The 26586-nt window shown below is 35.3% G+C and overlaps 1 pseudogene; it reads left to right on the plus strand.

Annotated features, from left to right (window-relative positions):
• LOC125816693 (putative late blight resistance protein homolog R1A-3) overlaps positions 1–26586 on the plus strand; it is a 38137-nt pseudogene that overhangs the window by 1781 nt on the left and 9770 nt on the right.

Here is a 26586-nt window from a genome sequence, read left to right on the forward strand (position 1 = left end):
TGAACTCTTGATGATTAGAATAGAAAAAGAAGAAGAAAAAGAAGAAGAAGAAGAAGAAGATCTTGAGAATTAGAGAATTCTATATTCATTAGAATTGAATCAGTTGTTACAATGAGCTGATCATTACAACTTATATAGGTGTTTTGCCCTCCATAATCCTAACTAACTATTAACTAATTTAACAAACTTCTAACCAATTAGTTAATCCTACAGTTATATCTAATTACACATAGACCCTTTAGGACTTTCAGTAACTCTTTCTTCAACATTCCCTCTCAAGTTAGGTACTGTAAATATGTTTTGTATACCTAACTTGGAACTCAAAAACTCATGTTGCACTCTGGATAATACTTTTGTTAATATATCAGCAGGCTGCTCACTTGTAGGAATGTAGTTAGTTGAAATCTCCTTGAATAACCTTTTCCCTAATGAAATGACAATCAATTTCAATGTGTCTAGTCCTTTCATGGTACACTGGATTTGCAAATATTTGTATTGCAGCCTTGCTATCACTACACCTTGACAGAAGAGTAACATCAATACCAAGTTCCTTTATTAGCCCAACTATCTAAACTATCTCTGCCACAGTGGAAGCTAAGCTTATGTATTCTGCTTCAGCTGAGCTTTTAGAGACAGTTGTTGTTTCTTAGACTTCCAAATGATGAGAGAATCTCCCATTTTATTGCATAACCTACTGACTTTCTAGAGTTAGGACATGCAACCCAGTCTACATCACAGTAGGCTTCTATCACATTGTTCTTATTACTGGATAGTAAGACCCCTTGGCCTAGTTATTTTTTCAGATACTTAGACTATTCTGAGTGCTGCTTCCATATGAGACAGCTTGGGAGCTTGTAAATATTGACTTAGATTATGAACGGAAAATGAGATATCAGGTCTAGTCATGGTAATATATAGAAGTTTAGCTATGAGTCTTTGATAAGATCCTTGATCAGCCATAGGTTTTGCTTGATTAGTCCCTTTGAAAACATGATCATCATACTCCTTAGTTGGTAACTTCACATTAATATCCATAGGAGTCATAGCAGGCTTTGCAGCTCCAAGGCCAGTTTCAGAAATCAATTCTAATGCATACTTCCTTTGATGCATTAGAATTCCTTCCTTGGACCTAGCAAATTCAATAGCAAGAAAATACCTTAACTCTCCCAAGTCCTTTGTTTTAAATGCTTTCTGTAATGCATCTTTGGTTTTTTCAATTAGCTTGAGATTGTCACCTGTAATAAGCATGTCATCCACATAGACTAAGACAATGGTTATACCTTTTGTGCTCCTTTTAGTAAACAGAGAATGATCATATTGACTTTGTTGAAACTTGAACTTCAACAGTGCTTCAGTTAACTTAGTATTCCACTGCCTAGGTGCTTGTTTTAATCCTTACAAAGATTTCTTGAGCCTGCATACTGCCTTATTCTCCCCCTGATTCTGAAATTCTTGAGGTAGATCCATATAAATCTCATCAAACAAATTGATAACGTTCAAATATACTTCTTGAAAAGAAATATAAACGATCGTATGCAATATATTTACCCAACTATGAGTCGGGGTCGATCCCACAGAGAATATGGAAGAATATTGTCAATAGTAAATATTTAACTCGATAGTCGTTATAAAAATGGGGGATTTAAATTGAAATAAAATAAAATAAAAACAATAAAAAGATAGCTTTGAACTAAGTATTTATTTATATTCAGATTATTAAAAGTAACTAGGAATGTGTTCCCCATAAGCTCATAACGCAGTAATCCTAATAATAGTAATCCTTTTCTACTGTATTATATGCAAAGTGATAAGTTAGGTATCTCTAAATCCTTGGTCCGGCATCTAGAGAATTTCACCCTGCACCTTGGTCCGGCTACGTGTGTATAATTTACTAACCCTTACCTTTACCTCATATTAGACATCATAATCGATGTTTGGCTTAGTTATTACTTCGCACCAATCGACACTAGCCTATTAGATAGTATCACACTAAATCTATGTTGATAATTCTTTTCTTGTTAATTACCTCCTTGGTCCGGCAAGTAGTAACAAGGCGAGTTCTAACGTTGGCCACCGTTAAAAAGACTTCTAAACGAAAGAATTATCAATGCATGCAAAATACTAGTCAAGAATTGCTTATTTACTATTCATACTTTGTTAATCGCTCATGGTTCCCACAACCCTAGTTATGAAAGTTAGCTACTCATTATCTCAAAAACGCAATCAACATTTATTAAAATAAATATGTTTGTGTTAATCATAAAAATTTAAGAACAATAGCTAACCTATCTTTTATTAATCACGAATACAAATAAATAATAAAGGAGAAGAAAGAATAAACCACAATTCTCCGGCCTTCACGGCGGCTCTTCCAAAGTTCCTAAGCTAGAAGAAAATTTATATTGTGTCTTGTATCTTGGTTCTTGGCCTCCTTCTAACAATTATTTCTATGCACTATTTATAGATGTAGAAAACCCTAAATAAAATAATTGAATCCAAACAAATTAGGAATCCAAAACCAAAAGGAATTGGATTCCCCTTTTTTTTGTAAAGCTGTCCGCTTGAATTGTGCCGCCTCAATATTTGAGGGGCCTTCATTGGCTGCCACGTGGCAGTAAATTGATTTGAGACTGTTCAGCCGCCATTTGCCATATATATGAATATATTATTTTATTCAATTTAATTCATTAAGCTGTCTGCTTGATTTCCTTCTTCAACCTTCCATCGTTAATTCGTTTTAGCTCCAAACTTCTTTATTTTTCCACCAATTTAATCCTACAAATAAAATATACCATTTAGCACAATTCATAAAATTCATGCTCATAAAGAATATATATAAATAATAAATGTGAGGAAATAATGATTAAAAATATGTATTTTTAGTCTCACATCACAAATCACCTTGTAGAAAGACATTAAAGACATCCATTTGATGAAAGAAGACACCTATTACATAGGGTATGAACACATTGGATTGGAGTTTTATTTTTACATGTGGTGCCATTGTCTATGTGACATTATTTTCTATAAGTTGGTGTACTTGCATGATATATAGAATTGTTATGTTGTATTTTTTATTAAATATATATATATATATATATATATATAATTTTATTGTTAATAGTCAATTTAAGTAATTCTAGACAAGTGTTCCTTAATTGATTATGTTTTAGATTCTTTTTCATATTTGGATTTAGATCATGATTAAAAACACAATGAACATTTGATTACAGATCTAATGTTAAACAAACTTTAATATAGTTGGTTATTTTAAGGATTAATATGTGTATGAATTTTTTACTCCAAAAAATGCACATAAATATCTCAAAATAGTTAGTATATTTTCATCAATATGTCAACTGCTATGAGAATATTGATCTCCAAACTTAAGTGAAAAGCTAAACGGTGACATAATATCAATATGATCTAGAAGAACAAAAGGCTCTTAAGGCTTTAGATGTGTCTATGATACCTCATAATATATCTTGTGGGTATTTTGACACATATGAGATACAATATTATGAGATACCTCATAATATATCTTACGATGATTTTAATATATTAGAATATTATTTATAATTTCAATAATAATATTTATTTGTGATTTTTTTTGTGCCAAGCGTTAGTGCAAATATACGGCATCCTATATTTGGCCTTAGTGATTAACAACAAAAGAGACGTTTATCCAAACAAGGTTAACTTGGTGCTATAGATGATTAATATCTCCTTTATTAATATTTTCTAGCAAAAATTAAATACAAAACCATTTGAAAAACTTAACTTGTTGATGCTCCATTGCAATTCATTCCATCTAAAATCAATGATACAAATTAATGCAGTTTTTTTTAAAGTAATATAATGTTATTCCATTAGTTGTGGAAAAACAAACTTTTATTTGAGTATTTTTCCTAACTCTTCGGTTTGTGCCATTTTTGTTCATAATCTTTTTCTCCACATGAAAAATTGGATCTAAGGGGAAGGACATGTATCTTTCTATGATGTTTAGAATAGTTCAGGGGGTTATTAGGGTCGTCTCGATCATAAGGCCACTAAAGCAATCATTTGGGGCCCCAATTTTTTTGGGTCCCCCATTTTCTCTCAATGATGTGTGTGTGTATATATATATATATGTATATATATTGTTAAAAAAAATCATGTATTGATAAATTTGAAAATATTTTTTTGTATAGAAAATATAATTGAGAAATTGAATATTGTTTAGTTGATTGTAGTGTCTTTTCTAGATTCTTATGTGGCTAGTTAATTGTAGTATCCTTTCTAGTTTCGCATGTGGCTATCTATTTTGTTGTCTAGCTCATTTATATTTTGACGATTATCATGAACCAACAGTATTGTGTTCTTATACTTACTTTTCTTTATTCTCCTTTCACTATTTTTTATTCTTTCAATATTGAATATTCTTTAAGCCTCTCAAACGTTCAAATATTCTACATTATGTGATATCTATTGTTGCATGTTTATAAAAAGATAAATTTGTTTTTGGTGTCTTATTAAAATTTCAAGCACTAAAACTAATCAACACTATTTTAATATTATTTATTAACTTATCAAATTCATCGCTACACTATTTTAATATCATCATATTTTTAAAATTTTGAGTCATGTTTTATTATTCAAACTTTATATTATATAATTTTCATTGAAAATTTACATTATTTGCATTCTTACTTCATAATGTCTACATATATCCTGCCTCTCCAGACCTCATTTGTAGGATTACACTAGTATATTATAATTATTCAATTTATATTTATATCAACTAAAAAACTAGGGCTTCTTTATAATAATTGGATTTAGGTCCCCAAACTTGTTGAGACGGCCCTGGGGGTTATGTTCTCATAGCTAGGTACAATTTTAGACTATGCATTTATAATGTAATTTGTGTTTGATAGCATGTGATTATGTTGTCGACTAGTAAAACAAATAGAATGGATCTTGGAAGAATGGTGTGTGCATGATTAATTTTCTTTTTCAACTTCTTATTTTACTTTTATTTTTATGAGCTTATTATAGCTTTATACTACATATCAAGATTCAATCTATTATCTGCGTGGACTTTTGATTTCCCCCCCCCCCCGCGCTCCCCCCTTGTTAGTTGCTTTTGCATTTAAAGTTATATTTTTTTTAATATATTGTGTGTACAATATCACGTTGGATATTCAACTACGACACTAAACTATATGGGTATATTCTTGAAATACAAATGTAGTTGAAAGATCGAAAAAAGGGAGTTGGACAATCAAACTGAATCTTAAAAAAATTCTTAGTGTTACATCGTTTATTTTTGACATTTTAATATGCCTTGGTCCACAATTTCATCCATTATTTTTATTAGTATTATTTTTTTAAACTTAAACTTCTAGTTGATAATTTCTAATACTTTGTAGGATTTAGAAGTTGTTGTGGAAATATATTTTGCATAAGGAGAAGATGGAAGCATGTTTTGATGAGCACGAGAAGGACTGCCTAATGATTAATGGAAAGAGGGTTCTTTCTTTCTTTACAGTAATGATTGAAGAAGGTTTCTTAGAAGTTTTGGTAAAGTGTGGTTCTTTGTGTATGCTTGTTTCCTCAACTTAGTTTAAACTAGCATTCTACTTGTTGATGTGAACTTTTGAGAGTTATTGAAGTCACTGTCACTTTTAAATGACAAAGTGTACACGAATATATTGCTTAATAGAGGGTGGGGGGTACGTTGGAAAAATTCATAATTACAATAAGGTTTTTCTCTTTCATGATTTTGTTTGGCATCATGATCACTATCCTGTTTTAAAAGGCCACTTTTCAGTTTTCAAAGATGAAATGTTTCATGTTTGTAAAATTAAGAAAGAAAAAATTGTTTAGAAACAATTGTACAACCCAAAACCCAAAAGACTTCCAAGGATATGGTCGTAAACTTGTTGTTTTACCTTAGCATTTGAGTTATGTATTAATATGTGGTATTTTTTAGTTTTAATTTTAGCAAAAGAATTGTAGTTCTTTCCTCCAAAGTTTGCTAAATCAGTTTCACATCTGATTGATCGAGAAATCAATCTGGAGGACTCATGTAGACTATTATGGAGGGTAACAGTGTCTAATCATAACGGTTCACTTGCTATTAAACAAGGATGGCCGGAGTTTTCATCAAAACATGATGTGAAAGAGGGCGAATTCATAGTGTTTCACTTTGTTCCGAGTGATGAACACTTCATTGCTCAAATATTTGGAACAAGTGGTTGTGAAAAGAGGACTTATCCAAAAGCAATTAGTCTGGTCGTTGAGTTGCATCAAATAAAATATAATCATGGTAAACCAACAGAGGACAATCATGGTATGTTTTCTGTTCACAACAAATTAATTGGTAGGATTTTTTTTGTTTATGTTGTGTTGTCTTAAACTTCTGTGCTTTGGCTGCCTTTCAACATTTTCTTATTGTCATTTCTTTGTTGTTGTTATGTAATGAAAAAGTCACCGAAAGTGAGCCTGCTGATTTAAGAGACACACCATCCCTTAACGCAATCAACTATTCATGTTTGGTAGATGTTGATGGTCGGAATTTTCTGGTAACAACTTATTCTTGATGTTTGATGGATTTTCTATGAATATTTATCAATCTACATTGCTTGAGTTTCAATATGTTTCAAGCTTAGGGCCTTTGAAGAAGGCGATGTCAACGATGACAATGTTTCTTTAAAACTAAAGCGAATGACTATGTTCTCGGATTGAGGATGTCCTTGTTTGATTTTCTAGAAATAGATGAATCAGTTCGTTAATTAGACCTCTCTTTATCATACTTGTTTTTTTTTATCAAACCAATTAACTGGTTTCCATTAACTCTTAATTAAGTGTGCAGACATTTTGTTGCCAATAAGAAATATTGCTTCTTCGATTTATAATCTAAAGAGGAAAATTTTATTTAGAAGCATTAATTTTCTTATGAAGCAAAATCTACGTTTACATTGTTTTTATAAGAGTTCTTTCATCACTTAAATGTACATTACATTGATATTATTGAGTTTCAATTTTTTCTCGTTGAATCTAAACCGCCTTTATGTCTGTGCAGAAATTATCAGAATCCTGGCGAAAATATTTACCCATAAGAGAAAAATTTGGATGCGGGATTGTTTTTCTTCAAGGGACAGATAAAAGAATTTGGCATACCTATTATCATAGTATATCAAAGTTTGAAGTTTTAACAAGTGGATGGGATAAAGTTACTGCAGCTTATAGCATGAATGCGGGAGATAAGTGTCTTTTTCAACTTGTAGATCAACAGGGACATCTATTTGATGTACACAAAATATGAAAGTCCATAAGTGAGATAGCAAAAGAACTATTTTGAGTTGATTACCTTAACCAGTTACAAGAGGAATGAAACATAACAAGAGCTATGCCAGTTTTTCATTTATGGTATTTTTACCAACATTTAATTATTGTCGCGATAGGTCATGTATTTTATACTATCATTCAAAAATTGCAACTGTGACGCTAATACTCTTCAGAAATTATCATTTCATCATACACAAACTTGAAACTTGTCGTCCCTGTTAAGACATGATCATGGTAACCTGTTCAGAAATTTTTGCAGCTCAGATGTCTGCAATATTGTATTTTGAGGTTCAATTTCAAGTAAACATGAATTGCTTGTCAGAATTTATGTTTTTTCTCTTCTTAAGCTCACATATGCACGGTAATCCTATCCTATAAAGTGAAACAACATAAACATAGTATTTAGAGGTATGTGAGACTTTCATAATGTTGGGTTCGTTCACCCATGTGCCAAACATGTTTATTTCAGTGTGAAGTCGTCCTAAAATGATTAGAAGTTTGAATGTTCTTGAATTGCTTTCATTCTTGAATTTAGGTTGAGATTGAGGAGTTTCTTGAGGTTATAGTGTTGTTTCCTATAGTTGTTTGAGTTAAATTCTTATGTACATTTACTGGGTATTTGAATCTAAAGAGGAATTGAGAAACAAATTTGAATTTAGGTGAATTATGGTTGAAAAACAAAGAAGGAACAAGTCGGGCAAATCTAGGTACCAAGTCCACGACGCGGACCTGTTCCTCAGGATAGGAAATTTTTCTATGCGTCACGGATCATTCAGCTTCAAAAGAAATTTCGCAACTAAATATTTAAATGCATCTCTGCGTCGCAGACTTGCTTCCAGATAGTGATTTCTTGGTCGTTTCTCATGTTTAACTATCAAAAGACACTCCAAAACATCATGAGATCTTTCCTATCACAAATTACAATCCATGAATCCATAAATTCAAATTAAAATAAAGTTAAGAGTCAAGTCAAGAGAAGTTCATAGAGTTTTCCAAAAGTCTTTTACAAATATTTTAACTTTGTTTTAAGACCTAAGTGTTGAGTTGAGTAAAGAATAAAGATTGAAGTTCATTTCTTCAAAGGAGTATATCAGGACTATGTATTTCCAAAGAGTAAAATATTTTCACATTTTAACAAGAAAGGAAACAGAGATTTCCAAAAGAGACTTTGAGCTAGTTTTCAGTAAAGACTAAATGCTTTCACAATTAAGCATGAGAGGAAACATTTATTTCCAAGAGAGCCTTCGGGCTAGTTTTTGAGTAATTATCTCAAAACACAGAGTTATGTTTTTAAACAAAAGAGCTAGCATCATATTTTGAGAGTAGTATTGAGCACTAATATGGGGGAGAGTTCAGACAGCTCTCAGCCCCCATAAACCATGTAGCCACCATGGGTAGAAAAATGGTCATACTTTTTAGATGATTCCTTAGTGCTATTTAGCATAGACTAGTGGATCCACTTAGTAGTCAGATTTTATACCCTCGGCAAGGTATAGGATGACCCTGGCATCGTGAGACAAAACATTGTATCATCACAATAGATCTTAAGTGATGGTTCTCGGTCAGAGAAACTCCCACATAAGTATTTTGTATTACTATATACACATAGTTACTTATATTTTTATATACATCCAGAGTTTATATTATATCTTTGCATACACTTAGAGTTACTATTGTATTTCTAAATATACAAAGTTGTTATCCATGTTTTAAAGCTTTTCTTTAAATTGCACATATTTATACTGCTTAGTTGAGTTTAGACCATGTTTGTTCTTTCAATTCTCTTTTCAAGCTTATGTCTTGTTTTAGAATTCCCCTTGCATGCTCGTACATTCAATGTACTGATTCTAGTTGGCCTGCATCATTTTATGATGAAGATTTAGGTAACCAAGATCAGCATCCAGCGCATCATTGATCCAGTTGAGCTTCAGAGTTATTAGTGAGCCTCCTTGCTTTCCGGAGGACCCCCTTTTCATTACTTTATCATTTTAGTTCATTAGGATGTCGTGGGTCTTGTCCTGACATCCATCTAAGTTATTAGAGGCTTCATAGACAGTTAGTTGATGTTTGTTCTTGAGTCCTTCCATTCATATTTTGATGTTTCTTTATCTATTGAGATTTCAGTTTACTTTTTTTTTTAAGTATTTTTTATCATGAGTAAATCTTCCGCTAAGAGTTAAGCTAGGCCAAGGGTTCACTTGGGGCCAGCAATGGTTCTCGAGTGCCGGTCCCGCCCAGGGTGTAAGCTCGGGGCATGACAAACTTGGTATTAAAACACAGAGTTCAAGAGTCCTAGGGAGTCTATGAAGCCATGTCTGTAGAGTCCTAGTTATCAGTGTGAAGAGCGCCACATCTATAATTAGGAGGCTGCAACATTTTAGGAACTATCTCACTTCTTTCATACTTATTGCATGCGATAGCATTCATTTCTTTACTATTTCTTTCTAACTCGTGCTTGCCATAACCGATTGTGAGTTGGGCTATGGTCAAGAGTGCCTTCATGGGGCATTTCTTTCCCCGTGAGCTGAGAGAGGCAAAAGTACGAGAGTTCCTCACACTTAAGTAGGATTCTTTGAGCATTCTTGAGTATAGTCTAAAGTTCACCAAACCTTCACACTATGATCTGGAGATGGTTGCTGACATGAGAAGCATGATGAGTTTGTTTATTGCTGGGTTGTCTCATTTTTTTAGTAGGGAAGGTAGGGTAGCTATGTTGATAGGAGATATGGACATAGCAAGGCTAATGATCCATGTACAAAAGGTTGAGGAAGAGAAGCTGAAAGATAGAGAGGAGTTTCAAAATAAGAGAGCTAACACAGGGAATGAGTCTGGGCAGCAGAAGAGTAATGCCAACCGGTCATCTTTCCAACAAAAATAGAAGGGACCTACTCCATCATATGCTAGTGCACCTGCACGAAGGAACAAAGGTGAGTATAATAGTCAGGGTTTCAGAGCTAGACCTGCCCATTCTCAAGGTAGTATGGCATAAGGGGGTAGTAAGCCTCCTGCATGTGCTAAGTGTGGTAGGAGCTACTCAGGGATGTGTCATGATAGCTCCACTGGTTGCTTTAAGTGTGGCCAGAACGGTCATTATATGCGATAGTGTCCTAAGAACAAGCAGGGTAATGGTAATGGGGACAAGAGAGCCTAGTCTTCTTCAGTTTCTCCACCAGATAGAGGAGCTACTTCAGGGGTAGGCGTAGGAGGAAACCGTCTTTATGCTATCACTAGTCGCCAAGAGCAAGAGGATTCTCCAGATGTTGTCACTAGTATGATCCAAGTCTTTAACTTTGATGTTTATGCATTGCTAGATCCAGGAGCGATTTTATCCTTTATAACTCCTTATATTGCGATGAATTTTGATGTTCTTCTTGAAAAACTTAGTGAGCCCTTCGGTGTTTCTACGCCTATTGGTGAGTCTATTCTAGTAGAGAGAGTCTATCGTGATTGTACCATTTCCGTCAATCACAAGAGCACCATGGTTGATTTAGTTGAGTTAGACATGGTAGATTTTGATTTCATTCTTGGTAGGGACTGGCTTCATGCCTGTTATGCCTCAGTTGATTGTAAAACTCGAGTTGTCAAGTTCCAGTTTCCTAATGAGGAAGTTATAGAGTGGAAAAGTAGTTCAGCAGTGCCTAAGGGGCGTTTTATTTTGTACCTTAAGGCAAGAAAATTAGTTTCCAAGGGGGATGTCTATCACTTGGTCTAAGTTAATGACTCTAGTGTTGAGATACCTCTTATTCAGTCATTTTCAGTGGTAAGTCATTCCAGATGATCTTCCCGGAGTCCCTCCTGAGAGAGAAATAGACTTCAGCATAGATATTCTTCCTGATACTCATCCTATCTCTATTCCGCCATATAGAATGGCACCATTAAAGTTGAAAGAGTTAAAAGAGAAGTTGAAAGATCTCCTAGAGAAAGGTTTTATTTGACCATGTGTCTCACCTTAGGGTGCTCTAGTCTTATTTGTGAGAAAGAAAGATGGTTCCCTTAGAATGTGTACAGATTACCATCAGTTGAACAAGGTTACCATCAAGAATAAGTATCCTCTTCTGAGAATTGATGACCTTTTCGATCGGCTTCAGGGTGCCACTTGTTTCTCTAAGATTGACATCAGATCTAGCTACAATCATTTAAGAGTAAGGGAATGTGATATTCCAAAGACAACTTTCAGGATCCGTTATGGTCATTATGAGTTTCTGATCATGTCGTTCGGTTTAACTAATGCACATGCAGCGTTCATGGACCTTATGAATAGAGTATTCAAGCCTTATTTAGATATGTTTGTTATTGTATTCGTTTATGACATACTAATCTATTCGAGGAATGAGGAAGATCATGCTAGCCATCTCAGGATAGTTCTCCAAACTCTAAAGGATAGTAGTTGTATGCTAAATTCTCTAAGTGTGAGTTTTGGCTTGAGTCTGTGGCATTCTTAGGCCACATTGTTTCCGGTGATGGAATTAGAGTTAATACTCATAAAATAAAGGCAGTGCAGAATTGGCCTAGACCCACACCTCCTACTGATATTAGGAGTTTCCTGGGATTGGTTGGATATTATAGAAGGTTCATAGAGGGGTTCTCATCTATTTCATCCCCTTTGACCAAGTTGATTCAGCAGACAGTTAAGTTTCAATGGTCTAAAGCTTGTGAGAAAAGCTTTTAGGAATTAAAAAAATGGTTGACTATTGCCCTAGTATTGACCTTACAAAAAGGGACGTAAGACTTTGTTGTATATTGTGATGCGTCTAGAGTTGGTTTGGGTTGTGCTTTAATGCAGAATGACAAAGTTATAGATTATGCCTCCAGACCGTTGAAAGTTCACGAGAATAATTATCCAACCCATGACTTAAGGTTGGTTGCCGTAGTATTTGCTTTGAAAATATGGTATCACTATCTTTATGGTGTTCATGTGGATGTGTTCACCGATCACAAGAGCCTTCAATATGTGTTTAGTCAGAAAGAGCTTAACCTCAGACAATGACGGTGGTTAGAGTTACTCAAGGAATATGATATGAGTATCCTCTATCACCCAGATAAGGCTAATGTTGTTGTTGATGCCTTGAGCAGGTTATCTATGGGTAATACCACCCATGTTGAGGAAGAAAAGAGAGAGTTAGTGAAAGATGTGTACAGACTTGCACAATTAGGAATTCAATTAATGGATTCCACGTAAGGAGGAGAAGTTGATGAATGAGGCTAAATCATCTTTAGTTTCAGAAGTGAAAGAGAATCAAGACCAAGATCCTATTTTGCTTAAATGGAAGGCAAATGTTCATAAGCAAAAAGTAATGGCTTTTGAACAAGGGGGAGATGGTGTATTGAGGTATTAAGGGAGATTGTGTGTACCAAGGGTGGATGAACTCCAAGAGAGGATCATGGAAGAAGCTCATAGCTCCAAATATTTTATTCATCCGGGTTCCACAAAATGTATAGTGATCTGAGAGAGGTTTATTGGTGGAGTAGTATGAAGAAGGGCATTGCAGAGTTTGTTGCTAAGTGTCTGAATTTCTAACAAGTTAAAGTAGAGCACCAGAGGCCCGGTGGTATGGCTCAGAATATAGAACTACCAGAATGGAAGTGGGAGATGGTTAATATTGATTGCATTTCTGGGTTGCCACAGTCTCACATGCAACATGATTCTATTTGGGTGATTGTTGATAGAATGACAAAATCAGCCCACTTTTTGCCAGTAAAGACTACCCATTCAGAAGAGGACTATGCCAAGTTGTATCTTCAAGAGGTAGTTAGACTTCATGGGGTGCCAGTTTTGATTATTACATACAGAGGTGCGCAATTTACTACACAATTTTGGAAGTCATTCCAGAAGGGCCTGGATTCAAAGGTGAACTTAAGTACTGCTTTACATCCTCAGACATATGGTCAAGCAGAGCGCACTATTCAGAATCTAGAAGATATGTTGAGGTCCTGTGTGATTGATTTCAAGGGTAATTGGGATGATCACCTACCTCTCATTGAGTTTGCTTACAACAATATTTACCATTCTAGCACCCAAATGGCTTTTTATGAAGCTCTCTATAGGAGAATATGCAGATCTCCTATTGGATGGTTTGAAGTTGGTGAAGCTGGGTTGATAGTACCATACCTAGTTCATCAAGCTATGGAGAATGTGAAAGTTATTCAAGAGAGGTTGAAAACAGTGCAGAGTCATCAAAAATCCTATATAGATGTTAGGAGAAGGGACATAGAGTTCGAAGTACATGATTGGGTTTACTTGAAAGTTTCACCCATGAAAGGTGTTATGAGATTTGGCAAGAAGGGGAAACTTAGTCCCTGATATATTGGCTCTTACATAATATCTAAGAGGATTGACAATGTAGCTTATGAGTTGGAGCTACCACAAGAGTTAGCAGCGGTTCATCTGGTATTTCACATCTCCATGTTGAAAAAGTTCATGGGTGATCCTTCACTTATCATACCTACTGAAGATACTGGTATCAAGGATAGCTTATCATATGAGGAGATTCCTATTCAGATTCTAGATCGCCCAGTTTGCAAGTTGAGGACGAAAGAAGTAACATCAGTCAAAGTTCTGTAGAGAAATCAGTTTGTTAAGTAAGCTACTTGGGAAGCTGAGGAGGATATGAACAAGAGATACGCACATCTCTTCGAATTCGGAGAAGTTCCAAATTAAGGTACTAATCCTTTTCTTGGCTTTTATTTTAAGTTGGCATGTTGTATTAACATTTTGCTTGCTGGGTGTTTGAGCTAGATGTTAGATGTTACGCCCTTAGCCTGCTAATATTGATCTCATTCAAGGATGAATGTTCCCAAGGGGGAGATATTGTAACACCCCACTACTAGAATGACTTGGAATTAGAAAGAAACCATTTTTGGAAATAATCAAATTTGGAAAGTTTGACAAAGCTAAGTTATATTTGAGTCTTGGATCAACTTCAAACGACCATAACTCCTAGATCAAGATGAGTTAGGTGTGCTACAAGATATTGTAGGAAATATCTTTGAATTATATTTCCAACGCTGTCGGGTTTTCTTAGTTTCGAGTTCGTATGAGGGAGATATGCCCATTTGAAGTTGGGTAGTATAGATAAGGAAACTCAAAACCGGATTTTAAAGGGGTGTATTTTGGTCTTTTCATTACCCAATTAATTAAATCCATTTTTAGTAAATTATTTGGGGTCTAAACTTAGTATGCTCAGTTTACGCACTCAAATATTTCACACTAGGGTTTTTAGAGGAAGAACTCAAGAGGAGAAAAGGCAAGTGTTCTTGGACATTTCTTGCGAAATCGAAATTGTTTCGCCAAGGGTTGATCCCTAAAGAGGTATGTGAGACTTTCATAACTTTGGGTCCGTTCACCCACGTGCAAAACATGTTTATTTTAGTGTGAAGTCGTCCTAAAAAGATTGGAAGTTTGAATGTTCTTGATGAGTGTTCTTGAATTGCTTTCGTTCTTGAATATTGGGTTGAGATTGAGGAGTTTCTTGAGGTTATATTATTGTTTCCTTTAGTTGTTTGAGTTAGATTCTTGTGTACATTTACTGGGTATCTTAATCTAAAGAGGAATTGAGAAAACGAATAGAATTTAGGCAAATTGGGGTTGGAAAATGAAGAAGGAACAAGTCGGGCAAATCTCGATACCAGGTCGCGGACCTGTTCCTCAGGATAGGAAATTTTTCTCAGTGTCATGGAGCGATCACGGACCCTTCTGCCTCAAAATTTATTTCGCGATCAAATATTTTAATGCATCTCCACGTTGCAGACTTTCTTCCAAACAGTGATTTCTTGGTTGTTTCTCATGTTTAACTACCTAAAAACACTCCTAAACATCATGAGATATTTCCTACCACAAATCACAAGCCTTGAATACATAAGTTTGAATTCAAGGAAATTTAAGAGCCAAGTCAAGAGAATTTCATAGAGTCTTCCAAAAGACTTTTACAAATGTTTTAAATTTGTTTTAAGACCTGAGTTTTGAGTTGAGTAAAGATCAAAGATTGAAGTTCATTTCTTCAAAAGAGTATATCGGGACTATGGATTCGCAAAGAGTAAAATGTTTTCACATTTAAACAAGAAAGGAAACTGAGATTTCCAAAAGAGCCTTTGAGCTAGTTTTCAGTAAACGGTAAATGCTTTCACAATTAAGCAAGAGAGGAAACACTGATTTCCAAGAGAGCCTTCAAACTGGTTTTTGAATAATTATCTCAGACCACAAAGTTATGTTTTTAAACATAAGAGCTAGTAGCATATTTTGGAAGTAGTATTGAGCACCGATATGAGGGAGAGTTCAGACAACTCCCAGCCCCCACAAACCTTGTAGCCACCATGCATAGAAAATGGGTCATACTTTTAGATGATTCCTTAGCCTTTGTATCATAGACTAGTGGATCCACTTAGTAGTCAGGTTTTATACCCTCGGCAAGGTATAGGACGGCTCTGGCAACGTGAGGCAAAACGTTGAATCATCACAATAGCTCTTAAGTGATGGTTGTCGGTTAGAGAAACTGCCACATAAGTATTTTGTATTATTATATACACAAAGTTGCTTATATTTTTATCTACATCCAGAGTTATATTGTATCTTTACATACACTCAAAGTTACTATTGTATTTCTAAATACACAGAGTTGTTATCCATGTTTTAAAGTTTTTCTTTATATTGCACTTATTTATACTTCTTTATATTGAAATGAATTCAGTTGAGTTGAGTTGAGACCAGGTTTGTTCTTTCAGTTCCCTTTCCAAGTTTATGTCTTGTTTTAGAATTCCCCTGGAATGCTCGTACATTCAATGTACTGATGCCAGTTGGCCTGCATATTTTTATGGTGCAGATTCAGGTAACCAGGATTAGCATCTAGTGCATCGTTGATCTATTTGAGCTTCAGAGTTGTTAATGAGCCTCCTTGCTCTCTGGAAGACCCCCTTTTCATTTCTTTATCATTTTTGTTCATTAGGATGTCGTGGGTCTTGTCCTGACATCCATCTCAGTTGTTAGAGGCTTCATAGGCAGTTAGTTGATGTTAGTTCTTGAGTCTTTCCATTCCTATTTTGATGTTTGAGACTTGAGTTCCATTTTGGCTAGTGAATGTTTCTTTACACATTCTAAGTTATCTATTGAGATTTTAGTTTACTTTTTTTGAATTATTTTTTATCATGTGTAAGTTTCCGCTAAGAGTTAAGCCAAGCCAAAGGTTCGCTTGGGGCCAACAATGGTTCTCGAGTGCCAGTCCCGGCCATGGTGTAGGCTCGGAGCGTGACAATTTCCAACTCTTTTTATTTATTTTTTAAAAGGTATTTTTGTCCTAAAACCTAGGGAGTCATATAAATCACCCTAAACATGTAGAAAATCAATTATTATAATCAAACCCTCTCATTCACTCCTAAATTCCTACGCTCAAGAACTTCAAGAAATTCTAAGGCTAGGGTTTATATTCCAAGATTTTCCTTCAAGTTTTTTTCAAGAACATTGTTCTTTCATGTATGTAAAGCTATCGTAGTGATGGACTGAGTTCGTATTTACTCCCTACATCTACTTTTTATCAGTAAAGAATAATCTAGGGTTATATCCTTAGTTTTGGTAATTCTTGTGATGAGTTTCATTGATGAGTTTTTATTTCTATTTCCTGATTATTGAGTTGCGATATCTTGTATTAATATTATTGAGTTGATTGTTCATGCCTATTTTTCAACATGAACCCTATTGTTGTGTTATAATTGAGTATTTATTGAGTTATTATTAAGAATCCTTTTTCACCAAACTATGCTCTTAAACAAAATTTTTGAGAAAACAAAGATGAGTTTTGAGAAGAGTTTTATACATGATTGAGAAAGAGTATAAGGGAACTACGTATTTCCAAATGTATCAGTTTTACATTGAGAAACTTTGATTTCTAAAAAGAGTTAATGAGTTCAGAGATATTTCTGAGCAGTTACCTCTTTTAAGAGGTTATTTTGAGTAATACCATAAAACAGAGAAAGAGTATGTTTTAGAAATTTGAGCATGAGTATATTATTGGGAGTAGTATTGAGCACCGATATGTGGATAAGTTCAAACAACTCAAAATCCTCATAAACCATGTCTGCCAACATGGGTAAATGATCATACTTTTTAGATGAATCCATATGGTTTAGTGGATCCACTTAGTTAAGAGTATCTATACCTCGACACGGTATAGGGTAGTTATGGCAGCGTAGGCGAGACATTATCATCACGCAGCTCATAATGATGGTGGTTAGTTAGAAAATCTTTCAAATAGAGTTTAAAATATATTTTTATCATATCACTTAATATGTTGAGTTTAGAGATGAATACGCATGTGTAAAGTTTTAATGATTTTACTCCTTTATTTTCTTTACATTCAGTTGAGTATCTTACTTCAGCTTCTTCAGTTCTGTTATTTATTTTCCTCAGCTATATTACATACTTGTATATTCAATGTTGTCACGCCCCGAGCCTACAACCTGGACGTGGCCGGTACACGAGAACCATTGATGGTCCCCAAGCCAACCCTTGGCATGGCTCATACTCAGTGGAAGACTTACTCAACAATATGTGAACTCAAAAGTAAAGGTTTCTGAAAAGTCTCAAAATAATTAGCTCAAAATATATTGAAAACATTCAACTGGACAAAAGAGGCAACTTAAGTCTTGAACATTTACAATTGAAAATGAAACAGACTTCTCAAAACACTACTATCCGTGAAGCCTCTAACAACTATTATGGAAGTCGGAACAAGACCCACGACATCCTAATACGACTGAAAGTAAATACGAAACCCTCCGAAGCAAGGAGGCTCACCAAAGCAACTCTGGAACTGCAAGTGGTATCAACGGAGCGCCTGTTGATGGCCCTGATTACCTCTATCTACATAATGAAAGATGTAGGCCAAACAGCGTCAGTACATGGAAGGTACAAGCATGTAAGGGGGACTCTAAAGCACAGACATAAGCTTGAACTGATAAAAAGGAAGAACATGCTCACCTCATCTCAACTCAACTCAATTCAAGGATACTAAAGGATACTTAAAGATACTCAAACTCAAAAATACTCAAATCAGTTCAATATAATAGCAACAATAAAAATGCAGTATAAAGAAAGCTTTTAAAACATTTGATAATAACTTAATGTATTTAAAATAAAATAATAACTCATTTACTCTTTTTTGGGAGATTCTGTAATCGATAACTATTACTATGAGCTATGTGACGATACACCGTATCGCCCACACTGCCAGAACTGTCCCATACATTGCCAGAGTATAAGACATCCTCAACTAAGTGGATCCACTAAGCTCTGCTCGAAGGCACTTATGATTCATCTAAAAAGTATGATCTTATACCCATGTTGGCATACATGGTTTACGAAGAATGTGAGTTGTCTTAACTCATCCCCATATCGGTGCACAATATTTCTCCCAATAATATATATTAATGCTCAATGTTTAAAAACATACTCTTCCTCTGGTTTGAGGTAATTTCTCAAACTATCCTCTTAAAAGAGGTAACTGCTCTTGAAATATCTTTGAACTCATAACTAATTTAGAAATCAAAGTTTTTTTTTTATCGATAAAAAAATTTGAAACTTTTGGGAATACTTAGTTCCCTTATACTCCTACTCAATTCATACATGAAAACTCTTTCTAAAAAATATCAAAATCATATTGTGAAATTATTATTGATGACTCGAAAATTCATATTGCATACACATCGATGACAAATCTAGATACATGTAACACCTCAGAACTTATCACACCAGAATAAAAGAAAAATGGGTGAAGCACGACAGGGTTAACGGATCGTGAATGGAACCACAGTCCGTCGACCTGTCTGTGGTTCACACCTAAACAGAAGTGGTGGACCACGGGACCCTTCCTGGGACGTGGACCACCACACAAGCCATAGAGAGGCTCGAGAAAGTCAGGCATAACTCACCAGGCTCAGACATCAGACCACGGAGCCCTTTACGGGCCATGGTCTTGATGACGGGCCGTGGTGGCTGCCGTGAGGCAAAGCAAGTAGGCCTCTTACCCAAGTGAAGGACCACGGTGACCTTCATGGTCTGTGATCCTTCACACTGTCCGTGAAATGGACCGTAGAGGGAAGGGCCAAGAACCAGTAGCTACTGGCCAACATACTACGACCCATACAACAGATCGTGGTCCTTCTGACGGGCCGTCGTTGCGTCCGAGGTCAGTCCCCGACAGATTTTAAATGGGGCCATTTCGTTCTTTTCCCTATTCGTTGGACACTTAAACTACATCATTTAACCCCTAAACTACGTAGTTTTAGTCAGTTTGAGCCTAGTAACTTAGTCAGAACTTACCCTAAGCAAATCATTCACCAAAATCATTCAAACTTAGAGCAAAGGAAGAAGAAAGAGGCGCCAGTTTTCCCAAGAACAACCAACAGGTTTCTTTCAAGTTTTAGCTTGAGATCGAAGGATTTCTCCGTATATTTCATGACAAGGTATGTGGAATTTTACTAGTGGGTTCCTTTCACCCATTAGGTCCCTAGAATTCAATCAGATTCTTGATTCCCTTTATATTGTTAGACCTAGGGTTTCTTGAACTTTAGAGAATTGTTGTGATTTAGCTATTAGAACATTCCTAATTAGATCTTTCATATTGTTGCAACATTGTTGCTTAGTTCCTTGCATGAAATCCAAAACCCTAGTTGTGTAGATTTGTTTAGTTTATGAATTACACTTGCTAGGTCAGTTTATATAGATATACATGCTCTAGTATGAATGTTTCATTATCATTACCTTAATGTTGCATTTTCAGTTAGCATGTCAGAATGTTGAGCTATCCAGTATATTTCAGTTATGTTGTATTGTACAAATTTCCAGTTGGGAGTAGACTTCATACCGAGTAGGACTAAGGTCAGTCACCCTCATGGTCCCAGAACTACATACCCCCGTAGGCTTATAAGTCCCCTCTGTGTGAATCAGATTAGTGATCACGCTAGTCATGCCTTTATACCCTGGCAAGGTATATTAGGTCCTCTCGATGGGGCATATACATCTGACTCCACATTTTGCTCACGTTGTGTTATGTCAGTTATTAGTAGCTCCCACAGTCAGACTCTAGTGCATTGAACAGGTTACCAGTTATATTTCAGTATTTAGTTTCAGCATGTTATGTACTTGGTTATTGCACTCGATTTAGTTCATAATCAATATATTTTAGTATTTTTATCATGTTCAGATTATTTCATTGATCAATATCCTTTATTCAGTTATATATATATATATATATTTGTTCAACTTTATCCTATCATGCATATGGCCAGTACCTTTCAAGTACTGACGCATACTCTGCGCTACATCTTTTCGTGATGTAGGTTCAGGTCCTCAGTATTCAGATCACGTGTAGATCGGTTCCCGATCCGTATTCAGCATTATCAGTGGTGAGTCCTCCTACTTCTAGGACAATAGACATGTTTCCTATTTCAATCTTCCATTTTAGTTTCAGTTTTTACTAGAGTTAGCTAGGGGCATGTCCCAGCATCTCTAGTCATTTAGAGGCTATTCCATACATAGTTAGATTCAGTTTTCTAGTTTCCCACTCTCCTAATTTGAGGATTCTTCATGCTTAACCTTGCCATGACTCTTGATAAACATCTTGACATTCTTTGTCACACTTCTAGTTGGTTGAATTTGGTACTGGAGCCTACTTTGTTGATCTTATTGAAGTTGATGTAAAGGTGAGTAATGCTTTTTTAGACTGCTACTAGCTCGAAGGCATTAGCAGGTTTTGGGAGGCCGAAAGGACGTGTCAGCCTATTTTCAACTTATATATCTGGTCCATCTACAAGTCTCATGCCTCTGAATTAAAGGCATGCTACCATTCGAATCTTTGATCTTGGAAAGATGATCGGGCACTCTTGCAAATTGTGACAAATATGGGTAAGTTCTAGGTTGAGTTTTACTTTGTATAGCTAGAATTGCGTGTTAATAGTTTCGAGACTTGATACATTAACTGCATTTGTAATAAAATATAAAAACTTATCATGGTTATTGATCATTTATATACCTTCATGAGCATGTCGTCTAGTTGCAAAAGCAAGAATTTCACAAGAGAGAGAATTGTTTTTGAATCTTGTGGTCTTAAACCTTACATGTCATTCGCAAAGGAGTCATGAGATCACTCAGTGTAAAATGGAAATATTGGAATTAAAAACATACCTAAATATAAAAAGATATATCGTTCTTTTTCAAACAGGCTAAAATGAAAGATAACTCACTTAGACAGAAAAGGAGAGATTATATTTTTCTTTTTAGATTACCCTTTCCTAAGTACTTTGTAGAGACCAGAAAGTTACCCCGTCAAGAAACTTTACATATACAGACAGTGGCAGGATGGAGATAACTTCCACATGCCTGATTCCGTTTGGACCATTGATGGAGATGCAGTAGCATCAATGCCATATAGAATTGGGAAGCTCAAATGGATGTTATGGTCCTCAAACATTCCTTTTGGACTTTATGAGAGGGTTTTTGGTCTTTTTTATAAGCATTAAACCTTTGGTGTCATTATTTCTCTGTTTAATTTCAGAATATTTTCATAAGTTGTTGAATGAATAAGAAAACAAACAGAGGATACTTTGTACTTAATCCATTTTTATTACTTTTTATACTTCTTTCTTCAGTTTCTTTGTGACAAAACTAGTCCTTAAGTATCACTTGAATACTTTTGATCCTTTGAGTTTGTCAAAAGGTATCACTTTTGAGTTTGTATTTATCAAATTTTGATGGTTAAATTTACTCAGAACTGTGAAAATAACTTGAAGTATAGATTTTGTAGTTTATATATATATATATATTATATCTATTTCACGAGTCTAGTGTAACCTTTTTGAGGAACAATTACTGTTAATTTTTATCTATTTATTTTTGTGTATGATGTAGTTTTTTATGTTGCGATGTCTGGAATTTTAATGGAAATTTCTAACATTTTCTAGGTCATTTAAATTTAAGAAGAAGATTTTGCTAAATATTTGACGTAAATTCTCTCTTTTGACAAAATTATCAAAATTGTTCAGTTAATACTTCTCGGTTCACCTGATAAAGTGTTTATCTACTTTTTATACATCAGATCCTGAATTTGAAAGGAGATGAAGAAGGAAAGGTTACTTTCATGAAAAGAGGACAAGAAAATGAAGGAGAAAGAGACAAAGGGAAAGCAAACAACTTAGCAATATGCCATACAATACTTATATAGTTATATTAATTTAAATATACTGACTTAGAAGATTATCTTATTGCAATCCTCAAAATACAATATTGTTAAGAGTGAATTGGTTAAAAAATCCCTAAATTATAGAGTAATTGTTTTGCAAATTTCAAGGTGGGGATCAAACCCTCAACACAAGATTAAAGTTCTGGTAGCCAACTAACTGAGCTACTAATATTCCTCCAAATGCTAAGAACTCATACATAGAGAATTAACATTTTTGCTTTGTGATATATATAGTTATGACTGCAGGTCGAACATTTAGCTCATATCCAGTAAACTATTTAGAAGAAAGCCCTCTATGACTATCTTTTACAGCTATGTTAATTGATTGTATTGTGTAAATATTGCATGGTAGATATATTTCTATGAAATTTTAATATAACTTTTGGTCATTTGGCAGGTTTCATTTTCTGCTTTCCGCAAGGACTTTGGCAATCTTCTGGATTTCATGAAGAGGTTAAAGAATGAACAAAATCAAATAGCTCTTGATGTGAATCTAATTGAAGCGCTGAAATATGGGCTGACATTTATTTGTACATCTGTCCAGCTTTCTTATTTTGATTTAGACGAGTTTGAAGATGAAATGGCTCGCAAAAGGCAAAAGGTTGAAAATATAGTTCGACCAGTTTTGCAAAAAGGACATCATTGTGGATGTCAAATGTGGAGGATAAATGTGGCATGCATCATGCCCTTCGTAACCTCATGGATAATATCGATGATTGTGTCTGCTCATGTCATAATACTATATCAAATGCTACCATGACTGAGGAGCAGTTGGACTTCCTCTTCCTAAACCTCTATCATCTATCCAAGTATTGTGCTGAACAGTACTTTTTTCCATTGGTAACTCAATATGAGATTCTTCAGAATGTATGTGGCAACTTAAGAGATTTTCATGGGTTGATAGTGAATGTGTTGCGTTGAGCACGAGAATGTTGAATATGTCTTACCTCAGCTACAACCTGTGGCTGAGAAAGTAGGATTCTTCCTTATGAATGACCAAATGGATGGAGACTATCGAATCTTCAAACTTACTCATCTAGTCACGAAGATTACTCCAATTGATCTAGAGGTTATGAACATATGTTATACAAATTTGAAAGCTTCAACGTCAGCAGAAGTCGAAGGCTTCCTTAAGAAGCTCTGAGAAACTTCTCCACATACTCTTAGGAAATATCTCATTTGTCTACAAGAGCACACGGTAACTGTAATTACCCCTAGCACTTCAGGGGCTCAAAACACTCATGTCATGATAGAGTTCCTTTTGATTATTCTTATTGATGTGCCCAAGGACTTTATTCATCATGAAAAATCATTTGACCTTTTGGCACGTGTTGGAGCAATTACTAGGGAGGTATCCACTCTTGTTCGCAACTTAGTAGAGAAATCAAAGAATAAAGAGAGTACTGATGAAACAAAACATGCAAGTATAAACTTTCTGGAAAATATTGAACTTCTCAAGGAAGATCTCAAACATGTTTATTTGAAAGCCCTGGACTCATCTCAATGTTGCTTCCCCATGAGTGATGGAATGCTCTTTATGCATATGCTACACAGGCACCTAAATGATTTGCTAGATTCCAATGGTTATCAATTTCTTTGATAAAGGAAGAAATAGAGCACGTGAAAGAAGATGTAGAATTCATAAGATCTTTTTTTGTGAATAATGAGCAAGAATTGTACATAGATCTCTGGGAACATGTTCAAGATGTGGCATATGAGGCAAAAGATGTTATTGATTCAATAATTGTTAGAGATAATGGTCTCTTACATCTTATTTTCTTACTTCTAATAAGTTATGATTCTCCCATATGTTTTGATGATCTCCTCACAAGTGCAGGGACCCGATCCTCTGTAGAGTATGCTCGTCCAGGGTCATATGCTATACAACTATAAAGTTCTTTGCGTCAGAAGGTTGGTGAGACGCCATTGTCCTAAACCAATCACAACGAATGAGGTTGTTTGTACGCTGGATAATAGCTCTTCATGGTTGATATATTCAACTGACAAACAACAAAATTACTCATTCATTCAAAGAGAGAATTTCAAGATTCAAAATAGCAGGGACATAATAGAGTGTCTTATTCTTTTTCGTACCAGCTGATACTTTGAGTGCTTGTAATCGTGCTTATATTGTAGGAATCGTTTTATTTGTGATAGAAACGTTTCAAGCTTGTGTGAATCACTGTAAGAACTTAGTTGTGAGTAACTTAGTGTCTTACATCAAGTCTATATTAATCAATCAGGATTAGTATAGTGAGTAGTGGTGTAGATGCCTAGGCTCAGATAAGTAATAGGTGATATTACTTAGTGTGGAGATTAGCAGGTTAATCTCAAGTTGTAAACTGTGTTTTACTTTTGCTTGTGAAAATTAGTGAAAGGAGTTTGAAAATCCCTGTGAGACAGGTCGTGGTTTTACTCCTTTGAGCAAGAAGGTTTTCACGTAAAGTTGTGTGTACAGTCTTTACTTTCAACATTTATTTACATTCTGTATTAATCTGCTTTTGTCATTACAAATCATGCTGAGGACCTAGTCCTATCATAGCTAAGTGGATGCATACATTTCAACAAGTGGTATCAGAGCTTGACTTTTTAGGTTGGGTAACACCAAGAAAAGAAATGATCTTGAAGGCATGGCTGCCCCACCCATTATGGAGGAAGGCCAATCTTCTACCAAACCACCCCGTTTCAATGGACACTACTATGGGTGGTGGAAGAATCGTATGCATGATTATATCAATGCTGAAAACACTGAGTTGTGGGATGTGATTCTCGATGGACCATACATTCCCACTAAGGAAGTGAAAGACGGAGAGCTCACTACAACAGTTGTTAAAACTAGAAATTAGTACAATGAGATGGACAGGAAGAAGATAGAGAAAAACTATAAAGGAAAGTAGTTTCTAGTGTGTGGAATCGGATCAGATGAGTACAATCGAATCTCTGCTTGTGAGACAGCCAAAGAGATATGGGATTGTCTTTAAATAGTCCATGAGGGAATAACACAAGTAAAGGAGTCTAAGGTCGATATGCGTACGACTCAGTATGAGAACTTCTGTATGAAGAAAGGTGAAACCATCTTTGAGATGAACTCAAGATTCACCTCTATAACCAACAAACTGAGATGCCTTGGTGAACCTATTCCCTTGAGCATACAAGTTTAGAATATTCTAAAAGTGCTTCCCAAATCATGGGAAAGCAAAGTGAATGCTATAACTTAAGCAAATGATCTGAAGACGTTTGCCATGGATGAACTGATTGGAAATCTCCAAACTTATGAGTTGAACAAGCAACAGGGGACAAACATGAAGGAGGGAAAGAAGGAGAAATCAGTTTCCTTGAAAACATCCTAAAACGATGTGACTGAGGAGGAGGATGAAATGGCATACGTCACTAGAAGGTTTCAAAAGATTATCAAAAAGCATGGAGGCTTTCAAAAGAAATTTTCGACAAGTAGAGCAGCTAATGCAAATGATCTTTATCATAAATATGGAAAACCTGGTCATTTTATGAGGGACTGCCCCAGTTACTAGTAGGAAACTCAGGACATCAAACCTCGTAGAAGGGACCAGGTCCTAGACCATGCCAAGAGGAAAGCTCATGATGATCAATTGGTGAAGAAAGCTTTGGCTGTATGGGGAAATACTTCCAGCGAGTCCGAGGAAGAAATAGATAGTCTAGAAGATGTCTCGATGATGGCTGTGGAAGATGATGAAACTGTCTACAACTCCATTTTCTCACTAATGGTAAAATCGAACGATGAGGAGGATCTGAATGAGGTAACCCTTTTTTATCTTAAGGATGATCTAGATACTCTTTCCATTAATAGATTGAGAAAACTTGATGCTCTATTAATTGACTCAGTTGATGAACTAACTTCTGAAAACATGACGATGAGTGAAATGTTGAGTTTGTGCGAGGATGAAAACTCAGCTCTCAACACTCAAATATTTGAAATGAGTATTAGAATAGGTATCCTTGGGACCTATAGTCTGGAACCCAATGAGGAACCTGGTACCTCTAAGGGTGGGAAGCG

This window comes from Solanum verrucosum, unplaced genomic scaffold (genome assembly GCF_900185275.1).
Source record: "Solanum verrucosum unplaced genomic scaffold, falcon-dt-bn FXZP01000084.1, whole genome shotgun sequence".
NCBI lineage: Eukaryota > Viridiplantae > Streptophyta > Magnoliopsida > Solanales > Solanaceae > Solanum > Solanum verrucosum.